The sequence below is a fragment of the Leptinotarsa decemlineata genome, unplaced genomic scaffold (genome assembly GCF_025532065.1).
Source record: "Leptinotarsa decemlineata unplaced genomic scaffold, Ldec_3_MD MMD2_tig00026314_RagTag_RagTag, whole genome shotgun sequence".
NCBI classification, from domain to species: domain Eukaryota; kingdom Metazoa; phylum Arthropoda; class Insecta; order Coleoptera; family Chrysomelidae; genus Leptinotarsa; species Leptinotarsa decemlineata.
Window position 1 is genome coordinate 4520637 of NW_027412684.1, and position 14671 is coordinate 4535307.

Here is a 14671-nt window from a genome sequence, read left to right on the forward strand (position 1 = left end):
TGCCATTTTGTTTAAGAGGCAAGCTGAAATTAATTCGAGTTTTAGTGGTTCCTGATGTCCCTCATCACTTAATTTTGGGAACGAATTTCTGGAGAGCAATGGGAGTGGTTCCGAATCTGAGGCACAACGAGTGGAAATTTTCTGAGGAAATTTGCTATCTGAACGCATTGGACCATCTTCGAGGACAAACAGTTTTATCACCATTGGAAGAGGCCCGGCTAAACGCTGTAGTAGAGAAGAACAAGGAGCTCATGGGGAATAATTTAGGCTGTACGAATCTAGCTGAACATGTCATCGTGACCAACTCACCACCCATCAAGCAGCGCTATTATCCAGTGTCGCCTATTATTCAACAACATATTGATCGAGAACTAACAGAGATGTTGAAGAACGATATTATCGAGAAGTCGAATAGTGGCTGGTCGTCACCGGTTCTTCTCGTTAAGAAGAAAGATGGGAGCTACCGCTTTTGCGTTGATTACAGAAAACTAAATTCGGTAACGGAACGAGACAGCTACCCTCTCCCATATGTTTCCCACACGCTCGATAAATTGAAAAATGCACATTATTTATCCTCTCTTGATATCAAGTCTGCGTATTGGCAAGTTCCTGTGGCGGAAAAGTCGAGACCGTATACAGCGTTTACCGTTCCTGGGCGTGGTTTGTTCCAATTTAAAAGGATGCCGTTCGGATTACATAATTCACCAGCAACGTGGCAGAGGTTGATCGATACCGTCCTAGGACCTGAACTAGAACCACACGTCTTCGTCTATTTGGATGATGTAGTGATCGTTACCCAAACTCTGGAGAAACATCTGACAATTCTTGATGAAGTTTTCCGCAGATTGAGAGAAGCAAATCTCACTGTTAGCTTCGAAAAGTGTCAATTTTGTAGGCCAGAAATGAAGTATTTGGGATACGTTGTAGATAGAAATGGGTTGCATGTCGACCCCGATAAAGTCAAGGCTATGTTGCGGCTTCCTAGACCAGAATCGGTAAAAGATGTCAGGAGACTGGTGGGTACTTTTTCCTGGTACAGGAGATTCATACCTGAGTTTGCATCCATCGTTTCTCCATTCACATCGCTGCTGAAAAAGGGTAGAAAGTTTGATTGGACCGAAACTTGCGATATCGCTTTTCAGAAGATGAAGGAACGTCTTATATCAGCACCAGTCTTGAGCTGTCCGGATTATTCCCTCCCATTTGTTCTGCAAACAGACGCCTCGGCATTTGGAATTGGCGCTGTTCTCACTCAGACTCGCGAGGATGAGGACGTAGTAATTTGCTATTTGAGTAGATCATTGACGAAACAAGAGCGCAATTTTTCTACTACAGAAAGGGAATGCTTGGCCGTGCTGTGGGCGATTGAAAAACTGCGACCTTATTTAGAAGCTATTCCGTTCACCGTAATAACCGATCACTATTCCTTGGTCTGGTTACAGAATTTGAAAGATCCATCAGGACGACTGGCAAGATGGGCAGTCCGCATGCAGCAATATGACTTCAAAATTGTTCACAGGAAAGGGAAGGATCACATCGTTCCTGACACCCTTTCTCGATCGGTCCCAGTCATTGATGCCATCAACCAGCAGATGAAAGAAGAGATTTTGGACAAGTGGTACCTGCGCGTGAAAGATCGAGTGAGTTTACAACCCGAAAAATACCCCAATTGGAGATTCTCTCAGGGATCACTCTACAAGTACGTCAAACCGTGTTACGTGGAATTAGAAGACCAAACCGACGTTTGGAAGTTAGTTGTACCAAAAGCGGATCGGAAGAAAATTCTTATTGAAGCTCATGCAGACCCGACCTCAGGACATCAAGGAATATTCAAAACCTACCATCGTATCAGGGAAAGGCATTATTGGCCAAAGATGAAATCTGACGTGTCGAAGTTTGTTCGAAATTGTTCCACTTGTTCCGCCTATAAACCCGACCTCAGAGGACCAAATGGACTAATGACTCCACAACCGAAAGTGACCCGGCCATGGGAAATGATCGCCAGTGATATCATGGGACCCTTACCTAGATCTACAAAAGGCAATAAATTTATCCTAGTCGTAACAGATTACTTTAGCAAGTTTTCATTAGTCTTTCCGCTAAGATCGTCAACAGCAGAAATCATCATAAGGAAGATCGAAGAGGAAGTTTTTCTGGTATATGGAGTTCCCCGAATTTTTTTGTGCGATAATGGGCCGCAATACCGATCTCGACAGATGAGAAAACTCGTGGAAGAATATAAGGTGAAAATTAGGTATAATGCCCATTATCATCCTCAGGCAAACCCGACTGAACGAGTGAACAGAACATTGAAGTCAATGTTGGCTATGTATGTGTCCGATAATCACAGGACCTGGGATTTCAACTTACCCAAGCTATCATGCGCCTTGAGAACGGCTCGACATGAGACGACTAACCACACTCCATATTTCGTGAATTTCGGCCGCTCAATGGTTTTGTGCGGAGAGGAGATCTCTCGGAGGAAAAATCTATTGGTTGATAGTGAACCTGCTGAAGATTCGAGGCCTGAAGGATTTAGAAAACTCTTTGAGGAGATAAGGAAAAGGTTAGATGTGGCTGCTCAAAAGAATGAAAAAACTTATAACCTTCGAAGAAGGAGTGAAGAATTTTGGCCAAATCAACCCGTTTGGAGGAAGAATTTTGTGGTATCAGAGGCGGACAAATATTTTAGTGCTAAGCTAGCGCCAAGATTTGTCGGGCCTTTTTATATTAAAAAAAGGGTATCCCCGTGGACATATGAATTAAGAGATGAAGACGGTAATTATAAGGGGATATGGAATGCGAAAGACCTAAAGTCAGCTAGCGCTGATGAAAATTTACGCTAGTAAATTTTCTTGAGGCAAGGGGGGAATTGTAACGGTCTAAATTTACTTGTAAATATTGTAGATATTGTTCGTTTATTTACTATGGAATCGACAGAATTGTCATTTATTGATGACGAACTTTTCGTCACAGCTAGGGACACATCTGGTTTGTCAGTGTGCCCAACCTACATTTTCAAAGAAGTTGTTACGTTTCAATTTAGCACTAGATCAAACTGCTCTTATGTGACCTTTCAAAAACACTACCTTACCTTTTAAGATCTTTATTCAGAGGATATTAACAATGTAATTCAGTTACAAGTTCATTTTATTCATTTAACATCATAGTAATGGGAATCTTCCGTTCCATAGAAAACCATACCTGAAATGTACAAGAATAAATGTATGCTCCCTGACTAACTGCTTTGACCAGTACTTACGCATTCTCCTTTTGCCAATCGACGTTGGAGATCCGAAATTCCTCGCTAGGTTGAAATAGTTGTTATTGTTTGTTTCTCAGTTTACTTCGCCTATCATTTTTCAGCCGCTGCCTGCCTTATTCTCTATACCTTTCCGAGAATATTTCTTGCATAGATTGTTATTCATCACTTCCAGAAGGATTACTACATATTAGAGCCATATCGCCTGAAAAACAATATTAGTTAGCTCTGGTTTCTGAATACTGTTTGATATTTTCGGTAAATAATCTGAATAATACGAATGCTCTAATATTTGTACTGAAAGGGAAGGATGTGGCGACTTACCTTGTATGTTTCTATTCCATCGCATGAATAAGGATTGGTAAATAGTTGAAAATAGGTTGGAACAATATATTTTGTAAATATTCGTAAACAAGGTTAAGAGACAGCTGTTGGTTGACATCTGCCGAACTTTCGTAGTGTCGTTCCGTCGACTTACACCGAACTAGTTCTACAGTTGTTCACGGGTGAGGGATTGATCGGTTACTCAAGTTGTCAAGGGTTGTTTAAGGGTTGCATTGCTTTGAGAAGGAGTTTTGATGGGTCATGGACTTGTTGATATTGTCTCAAGTGGCTGTGGAGGAATTGATAGATGTATGATGTTGTGCACAGCGCCCCCTTGGTGCTTGTAGTGTAGATTGGATGCACTGTGGCAACAACTGGTTAGCTGTCAGATGTGGCAGTCGCTTAGTATTTGGAAGTTAGCCTTCGGTGAGCTTGGTTCGGAGTTCAAAGGGTACCATCAGACTGATTGTAGGATATATTTGGTTGTATTCGTGCCATCCTTCACGGGGATTATTTCTACAAGTCAGGATTGTATAGTGGAAGACTGATTGGTCATTTTGGTGTGGATATTTGCAGTCTGAAACTTAAGCTCTTTTGAGGATTTGTGGTGGTTACCGAACTCGTGCCAGGTGGAAGGATTTCCGAAATTAGGTATGTCTGAATCACTGTCGCATCTCTCATGTGATCTTAGCTATGATATCACTTCTTCAATTCTACAACCTTCGTTTCTCGTCTCTAGATTCATAAGAAACAGAAGGCCCTCAGTCACTCATCAAGTCCCAGCAGGACTTCCGTGCAGAACACCGCACACGAAGAATCGTATAGAAAACCCCTTGGCCAGGGTAAGAATTTTACCATTAAATGTGTTTTAAATGATTTTAGTAATTTCTGGTTCCATCGTTATATCTCAACTGAATATTAGTATTGAAGAGAGGTTTCAACACTCATTCAATTTTCTTGATTTTTACGGGTCATATGGTTATACAGGGCACCCAAAAATATACTCTTGTTATCTTGCTACTTTGCTTAAATGAAAATATACCAGGGGTATTGATTAGTCAAATAGTCCTATTGAATGGGGGTTGAATCTCACCTTGGTTTTATCTGATTCTGATTGAGAATTTTCTTCCGTAGGGTTTTTCTTCCTGTTTTTTTTTTGTCTTCGTTAAGGGTTCCTGTTTTCCTTTTTTTTTCTTCTTGGGTCTTATTTGGTGATCCACTACTGGTCCAGCTTGTCGTGCCCTACAGGGTGATCCATCTCCGCCGTACTACAGGGTGATCCATCTCCGCCGTACTACAGGGTGATCCACCGGTGCTACAGGGTGATCCATCTCCGCCATACTACAGGGTAGCCTAACACCATATACCGGGTGGCCCAAAAGGAGCACGCAAGTTATAATTGATTTATTTGAAAATTTGTGCTATACTGAGATACTTAAATAATTGTTTGCCCTTCTGTTTATTGATACCTGTTTGATATAGTGTTTGTTTATCGTTTATTGATTAAGAGTTTGTTTATTGATACCTGATTGACATAGATATTTGTGAAACGGAAATTGAGGTATATTCTTCCTTTCACGATTGCTGATTGACACCGATGCGCCTACGCCTGAGCTCACGCGACGCAAACGAGTTTGTCTTACCATCCGATACTAGTATTTACGATTTCACCTACTCAATTTTCGTGGTAGTTTTACTCGACGTATTGTAGTTTTTTTGAGCGTCGTTACTACCGTAATTTATGGCTGATTGAATTCGTGGTTATATACACCGCGCTCTTGTATTGATATTTGAACATCGCGTAGTAGTGTGAATATTGCATTGTTGTCTTAGAAGCGTTGTTGGTTAATCCATGTAAGTTAGGATTACTGAATAAATCATATTGGGGATCTTTATCTTTTATTTCCAATATTAATTGGTAAGTTATTGATATTGTGAGTTACTTAGGGTATCTGGAGGATTAAATTTACCTGGCGCCCATTAAGATCTATTTGAAATTTGCTAAGTTGTTTAACCCACTCCCGTCTCCACTGTTTAGCTTAGCCGCGGATACCCATCTGTCTTATTTGTTACCGACAGATGATTTAGTCTCCTCTTGTGGTTTGTGAGGTGACATTTTTGGCGCCCAACGTGGGGCCCTTAAAAGAAGGTTTTTTTTTTTGCGTTTTGGCTTTAGTAGGTGACTTTTGGAAACTTTGGAAAAATATAAATATTTTTTTTTAATTGATACCACTCTAGTAGAATAGCGTTATGGCAAGAAGACTGGTAATAAATCGTCTTGATAAAGACGAACTGACCTATGAATTAGCATATCGGGGCGTAGCAACTGGCACTTGTGAGGAAATGAGACATCGTTTGGTTCAAGTAATGCAGATGGAAAGGTACGGCGAGAGTCTTCGATATCCTTCATATCCATTCACTTTCGAGGAAGATGAGGCTGCAATCAGAGGGAAACTAGATGATATCAGAAGGCTGATTGATGACATAACCGATTCTGGAACGAGTAGCGGGGCAATGAAACTTCAGACCAAGCTAGCACATGTGTTGAATCGTATAGACAATATGGACCCAGATAAGGATAAGGACAAAGAAACCCGGAAATCCGAACTCCTGGGTTTGGCTCTGTCGTTGATGGACGAATTTTCACATAAAGTTGACAGCAGCAAGAGAAGTGATACGAAGCGTGTGCCGGTTGCACTAAATCAATTAGAAAGCAGATTGGGAGCGCAATCATTCCATGCTAACTTAGGAGCAGTTGCTCGTTCGTCTCTGACGGAAGATCCAGTCTTTGACCCATGCTCAACCAGTAAAATGATTCCGCCTCATAAATGGAATCTGAAGAAGTTTTCTGGAGATGGTAAAGGAATGTCGGTGACAGCATTTTTCGAGGGAGTAGAGGAGTTGAGACTAGCGCGACATGTCCCCAACGCTGTTTTGTTGGACTCAGGTGTGGACCTTTTTGCTGACAAGGCGTATCAATTTTATAAAGATTGTCGGAATCGAGTATCGACCTGGGAAGAACTAGTGGAAGAGTTTCGAGAAGAATATCTCCCTGCCAATCATTCTGACGCATTGTTCGAAGAATTGCAGAAAAGGACTCAACACCACTCAGAAACCATCGGAGTTTATCTTGCAGTGATGTCAAGCTACTTCAGCCGCCTAGGTTGCCCAATGACAGAGGAAGCTAAGCTGAACATAGTTATGAAGAATTTACATCCCTTTTACCAAGACAGATTACGTGAACCCTTACCCACAACCATTTCAGAACTTCGCTCGGTATGTCGAAGAATGGAAGCCAGAAGGGACATAATCAATAGCTACGTAGAACCATCAGCACGTCGTGGCAACGTGATAGAGAAGGATTTGGCTTTCGTAGAGGTCACCAAGGAATTGAATGCCTTAGAGATAGCAACGGCATGAATTCCGTCGAACAATCAGTCGAAGGAGATAGTATGTTTCCGATGCGATCAACCCGGACATCGTGCTATAGGATGTGCTCTACCGAAGCAACTGGAATGCTACAGATGTAAGAGAAAAGGGTATACCGTTCGTAATTGTCCAAACTGCTCCGTGTCGGGAAACGACAAGCGACGCCTTTGAATCGTCGAGGGGAAGGCGCTCGCAAATTGCACTCGGCGACTGCTATTCAACCAATCCTTGATTATATTCTGGATCACGCCGAAAACGATGAGAGACCCTACCTTAAAGTCGAAGTCTTGGGGCGTAGTTTACTGGGGTTATTAGACTCAGGTGCCTCAGCCACTATCTTGGGACACCCAGGTTGGCAGATCGTAAAAGATTTGGTACATTTGAATTCAGCAAAGAGAATTAGTTGCACTGTTGCCAATGGTCAAGTATGTGAAAGTATAGGAGAATGTGAAGTGCCATTTTGTTTAAGAGGCAAGCTGAAATTAATTCGAGTTTTAGTGGTTCCTGATGTCCCTCATCACTTAATTTTGGGAACGAATTTCTGGAGAGCAATGGGAGTGGTTCCGAATCTGAGGCACAACGAGTGGAAATTTTCTGAGGAAATTTGCTATCTGAACGCATTGGACCATCTTCGAGGACAAACAGTTTTATCACCATTGGAAGAGGCCCGGCTAAACGCTGTAGTAGAGAAGAACAAGGAGCTCATGGGGAATAATTTAGGCTGTACGAATCTAGCTGAACATGTCATCGTGACCAACTCACCACCCATCAAGCAGCGCTATTATCCAGTGTCGCCTATTATTCAACAACATATTGATCGAGAACTAACAGAGATGTTGAAGAACGATATTATCGAGAAGTCGAATAGTGGCTGGTCGTCACCGGTTCTTCTCGTTAAGAAGAAAGATGGGAGCTACCGCTTTTGCGTTGATTACAGAAAACTAAATTCGGTAACGGAACGAGACAGCTACCCTCTCCCATATGTTTCCCACACGCTCGATAAATTGAAAAATGCACATTATTTATCCTCTCTTGATATCAAGTCTGCGTATTGGCAAGTTCCTGTGGCGGAAAAGTCGAGACCGTATACAGCGTTTACCGTTCCTGGGCGTGGTTTGTTCCAATTTAAAAGGATGCCGTTCGGATTACATAATTCACCAGCAACGTGGCAGAGGTTGATCGATACCGTCCTAGGACCTGAACTAGAACCACACGTCTTCGTCTATTTGGATGATGTAGTGATCGTTACCCAAACTCTGGAGAAACATCTGACAATTCTTGATGAAGTTTTCCGCAGATTGAGAGAAGCAAATCTCACTGTTAGCTTCGAAAAGTGTCAATTTTGTAGGCCAGAAATGAAGTATTTGGGATACGTTGTAGATAGAAATGGGTTGCATGTCGACCCCGATAAAGTCAAGGCTATGTTGCGGCTTCCTAGACCAGAATCGGTAAAAGATGTCAGGAGACTGGTGGGTACTTTTTCCTGGTACAGGAGATTCATACCTGAGTTTGCATCCATCGTTTCTCCATTCACATCGCTGCTGAAAAAGGGTAGAAAGTTTGATTGGACCGAAACTTGCGATATCGCTTTTCAGAAGATGAAGGAACGTCTTATATCAGCACCAGTCTTGAGCTGTCCGGATTATTCCCTCCCATTTGTTCTGCAAACAGACGCCTCGGCATTTGGAATTGGCGCTGTTCTCACTCAGACTCGCGAGGATGAGGACGTAGTAATTTGCTATTTGAGTAGATCATTGACGAAACAAGAGCGCAATTTTTCTACTACAGAAAGGGAATGCTTGGCCGTGCTGTGGGCGATTGAAAAACTGCGACCTTATTTAGAAGCTATTCCGTTCACCGTAATAACCGATCACTATTCCTTGGTCTGGTTACAGAATTTGAAAGATCCATCAGGACGACTGGCAAGATGGGCAGTCCGCATGCAGCAATATGACTTCAAAATTGTTCACAGGAAAGGGAAGGATCACATCGTTCCTGACACCCTTTCTCGATCGGTCCCAGTCATTGATGCCATCAACCAGCAGATGAAAGAAGAGATTTTGGACAAGTGGTACCTGCGCGTGAAAGATCGAGTGAGTTTACAACCCGAAAAATACCCCAATTGGAGATTCTCTCAGGGATCACTCTACAAGTACGTCAAACCGTGTTACGTGAAATTAGAAGACCAAACCGACGTTTGGAAGTTAGTTGTACCAAAAGCGGATCGGAAGAAAATTCTTATTGAAGCTCATGCAGACCCGACCTCAGGACATCAAGGAATATTCAAAACCTACCATCGTATCAGGGAAAGGCATTATTGGCCAAAGATGAAATCTGACGTGTCGAAGTTTGTTCGAAATTGTTCCACTTGTTCCGCCTATAAACCCGACCTCAGAGGACCAAATGGACTAATGACTCCACAACCGAAAGTGACCCGGCCATGGGAAATGATCGCCAGTGATATCATGGGACCCTTACCTAGATCTACAAAAGGCAATAAATTCATCCTAGTCGTAACAGATTACTTTAGCAAGTTTTCATTAGTCTTTCCGCTAAGATCGTCAACAGCAGAAATCATCATAAGGAAGATCGAAGAGGAAGTTTTTCTGGTATATGGAGTTCCCCGAATTCTTTTGTGCGATAATGGGCCGCAATACCGATCTCGACAGATGAGAAAACTCGTGGAAGAATATAAGGTGAAAATTAGGTATAATGCCCATTATCATCCTCAGGCAAACCCGACTGAACGAGTGAACAGAACATTGAAGTCAATGTTGGCTATGTATGTGTCCGATAATCACAGGACCTGGGATTTCAACTTACCCAAGCTATCATGCGCCTTGAGAACGGCTCGACATGAGACGACTAACCACACTCCATATTTCGTGAATTTCGGCCGCTCAATGGTTTTGTGCGGAGAGGAGATCTCTCGGAGGAAAAATCTATTGGTTGATAGTGAACCTGCTGAAGATTCGAGGCCTGAAGGATTTAGAAAACTCTTTGAGGAGATAAGGAAAAGGTTAGATGTGGCTGCTCAAAAGAATGAAAAAACTTATAACCTTCGAAGAAGGAGTGAAGAATTTTGGCCAAATCAACCCGTTTGGAGGAAGAATTTTGTGGTATCAGAGGCGGACAAATATTTTAGTGCTAAGCTAGCGCCAAGATTTGTCGGGCCTTTTTATATTAAAAAAAGGGTATCCCCGTGGACATATGAATTAAGAGATGAAGACGGTAATTATAAGGGGATATGGAATGCGAAAGACCTAAAGTCAGCTAGCGCTGATGAAAATTTACGCTAGTAAATTTTCTTGAGGCAAGGGGGGAATTGTAACGGTCTAAATTTACTTGTAAATATTGTAGATATTGTTCGTTTATTTACTATGGAATCGACAGAATTGTCATTTATTGATGACGAACTTTTCGTCACAGCTAGGGACACATCTGGTTTGTCAGTGTGCCCAACCTACATTTTCAAAGAAGTTGTTACGTTTCAATTTAGCACTAGATCAAACTGCTCTTATGTGACCTTTCAAAAACACTACCTTACCTTTTAAGATCTTTATTCAGAGGATATTAACAATGTAATTCAGTTACAAGTTCATTTTATTCATTTAACATCATAGTAATGGGAATCTTCCGTTCCATAGAAAACCATACCTGAAATGTACAAGAATAAATGTATGCTCCCTGACTAACTGCTTTGACCAGTACTTACGCATTCTCCTTTTGCCAATCGACGTTGGAGATCCGAAATTCCTCGCTAGGTTGAAATAGTTGTTATTGTTTGTTTCTCAGTTTACTTCGCCTATCATTTTTCAGCCGCTGCCTGCCTTATTCTCTATACCTTTCCGAGAATATTTCTTGCATAGATTGTTATTCATCACTTCCAGAAGGATTACTACATATTAGAGCCATATCGCCTGAAAAACAATATTAGTTAGCTCTGGTTTCTGAATACTGTTTGATATTTTCGGTAAATAATCTGAATAATACGAATGCTCTAATATTTGTACTGAAAGGGAAGGATGTGGCGACTTACCTTGTATGTTTCTATTCCATCGCATGAATAAGGATTGGTAAATAGTTGAAAATAGGTTGGAACAATATATTTTGTAAATATTCGTAAACAAGGTTAAGAGACAGCTGTTGGTTGACATCTGCCGAACTTTCGTAGTGTCGTTCCGTCGACTTACACCGAACTAGTTCTACAGTTGTTCACGGGTGAGGGATTGATCGGTTACTCAAGTTGTCAAGGGTTGTTTAAGGGTTGCATTGCTTTGAGAAGGAGTTTTGATGGGTCATGGACTTGTTGATATTGTCTCAAGTGGCTGTGGAGGAATTGATAGATGTATGATGTTGTGCACAGCGCCCCCTTGGTGCTTGTAGTGTAGATTGGATGCACTGTGGCAACAACTGGTTAGCTGTCAGATGTGGCAGTCGCTTAGTATTTGGAAGTTAGCCTTCGGTGAGCTTGGTTCGGAGTTCAAAGGGTACCATCAGACTGATTGTAGGATATATTTGGTTGTATTTGTGCCATCCTTCACGGGGATTATTTCTACAAGTCAGGATTGTATAGTGGAAGACTGATTGGTCATTTTGGTGTGGATATTTGCAGTCTGAAACTTAAGCTCTTTTGAGGATTTGTGGTGGTTACCGAACTCGTGCCAGGTGGAAGGATTTCCGAAATTAGGTATGTCTGAATCACTGTCGCATCTCTCATGTGATCTTGGCTATGATATCACTTCTTCAATTCTACAACCTTCGTTTCTCGTCTCTAGATTCATAAGAAACAGAAGGCCCTCAGTCACTCATCAAGTCCCAGCAGGACTTCCGTGCAGAACACCGCACACGAAGAATCGTATAGAAAACCCCTTGGCCAGGGTAAGAATTTTACCATTAAATGTGTTTTAAATGATTTTAGTAATTTCTGGTTCCATCGTTATATCTCAACTGAATATTAGTATTGAAGAGAGGTTTCAACACTCATTCAATTTTCTTGATTTTTACGGGTCATATGGTTATACAGGGCACCCAAAAATATACTCTTGTTATCTTGCTACTTTGCTTAAATGAAAATATACCAGGGGTATTGATTAGTCAAATAGTCCTATTGAATGGGGGTTGAATCTCACCTTGGTTTTATCTGATTCTGATTGAGAATTTTCTTCCGTAGGGTTTTTCTTCCTGTTTTTTTTTTGTCTTCGTTAAGGGTTCCTGTTTTCCTTTTTTTTTCTTCTTGGGTCTTATTTGGTGATCCACTACTGGTCCAGCTTGTCGTGCCCTACAGGGTGATCCATCTCCGCCGTACTACAGGGTGATCCATCTCCGCCGTACTACAGGGTGATCCACCGGTGCTACAGGGTGATCCATCTCCGCCATACTACAGGGTAGCCTAACACCATATACCGGGTGGCCCAAAAGGAGCACGCAAGTTATAATTGATTTATTTGAAAATTTGTGCTATACTGAGATACTTAAATAATTGTTTGCCCTTCTGTTTATTGATACCTGTTTGATATAGTGTTTGTTTATCGTTTATTGATTAAGAGTTTGTTTATTGATACCTGATTGACATAGATATTTGTGAAACGGAAATTGAGGTATATTCTTCCTTTCACGATTGCTGATTGACACCGATGCGCCTACGCCTGAGCTCACGCGACGCAAACGAGTTTGTCTTACCATCCGATACTAGTATTTACGATTTCACCTACTCAATTTTCGTGGTAGTTTTACTCGACGTATTGTAGTTTTTTTGAGCGTCGTTACTACCGTAATTTATGGCTGATTGAATTCGTGGTTATATACACCGCGCTCTTGTATTGATATTTGAACATCGCGTAGTAGTGTGAATATTGCATTGTTGTCTTAGAAGCGTTGTTGGTTAATCCATGTAAGTTAGGATTACTGAATAAATCATATTGGGGATCTTTATCTTTTATTTCCAATATTAATTGGTAAGTTATTGATATTGTGAGTTACTTAGGGTATCTGGAGGATTAAATTTACCTGGCGCCCATTAAGATCTATTTGAAATTTGCTAAGTTGTTTAACCCACTCCCGTCTCCACTGTTTAGCTTAGCCGCGGATACCCATCTGTCTTATTTGTTACCGACAGATGATTTAGTCTCCTCTTGTGGTTTGTGAGGTGACACGATTCGAGACGATTATAGAGCTATAACGTATTTTGGACAGACAACGGAAAAAGTGGCTTAATTTTTGAGGAAACGAGATATTAACATTGCATATAGGACAAGTAATACGTTGAGTATATAAATCAAAGTGTGGAACGTGTCCTAAGGTATATATTGGTCAAACTGGTAGAACAGTTAGGAATCGAATCCAGGAACATCATATGAGCTATGTAAATGAGAAAACAAATTCAACATATTCAAATCATCTTTTAGAAGAAAATCATATCTTCAAAGAAAAAATCGAAATTTCACACATAGAAAATGAAGGCTTGAAACTGAATTATTTGGAAGCAATGGAAATTAATAAACTTGAAAATTCTTGAACATTCTAATTAATGATCAACTGGATTTGAATACATCACCATTATTGAACGTGTTCTCTTAAAAAACCGAGGAAGTATTATTATTGATGTGGAAGTGAGGTAATATGCTTCAGGTAATCATAATTGAAGAGGTACCTCAGCTATATAAGAATTGTAGAAGTTTAAGTAATTTGATGGAGGTAGTCTCAATTGTAGTTACCTGTGGTATATAAATATTAGCGTAAGAAACTACTTGAATTATTCAAATCACTGTTGAAGAAGCTACTGTGTTAGCGAAACATATCGTGATAAAAAAATTCAATTAAATTTTGTGGGTACAAATCGTGAGGTGTAGTTTATGAAATTACTATGGATCTTCATCATGTAACGATCAAATCAATCAGAAAACAAATCTTTACTTCGTCAATCTTTATCCATTAGTATTGAAACCACGATTATTTTTTTTAATACGAACATTTTCAAGGATAACATTTTGATACGAGCATATATAAATATTACTACTTTCATCATACTTCACAATTATTCAGACATGCCGGTTGCGACTCCTCTCCCGAAATATAACCAAATAAAACGTGTCTTTTTGTGAAATTGTTGATTTTGATAGCATTCTCACAGGGCTTAGGACTTAGGATAGAGTTACTTTGCACGAAACCCCGCACCACAGGGACTCGTAGTGCCGGAATTATTCTCATCTCGTTCTCCTTTAACTCAACTCACAGGCAGTATCATTAACTACTTTGTTGTTTTACCTCTTTTATTCCAATCTCGAAACTGTTTGCTCTCGGCATTAGATCATTTAGGGCTCGCCAACTTCCTGAAAAATAGTTTAGGATGAACGGATTAGAGGTGGTCCATTGGAGAGGTTTCGTTTTCTACAGAAATAATCATCTATCTGTTCCAATTACCAGGTCTCACGAAGAAGCAAAAGTACCTGAAATATTCTGAAAGATTTTATATGGGGTGTTGAATTGAAAAATCTGGCACTTCATATTTTTCTTCTATGAAATGGAATGAGAAGTCAAAAAAGAGTGTCAAATTCATTTTCAAGAAGTTTGAAGGAATATTTTTAGCCGTCTCGGTTCTTTCCTTCAAAAGAATTGTTATCTCCGGGGTATGAAATCAGTAGAGTAGCCACGTGG

The 14671-nt window shown here is 40.7% G+C and overlaps 1 protein-coding gene across 3 annotated transcripts in view; it reads left to right on the forward strand.

Moving 5' to 3' along the window:
• CARPB (Carbonic anhydrase-related protein B) overlaps window positions 1-14671 on the forward strand; it is a 1001903-nt gene that overhangs the window by 832637 nt on the left and 154595 nt on the right. The gene's annotated exons all lie outside the window — the stretch shown is intronic.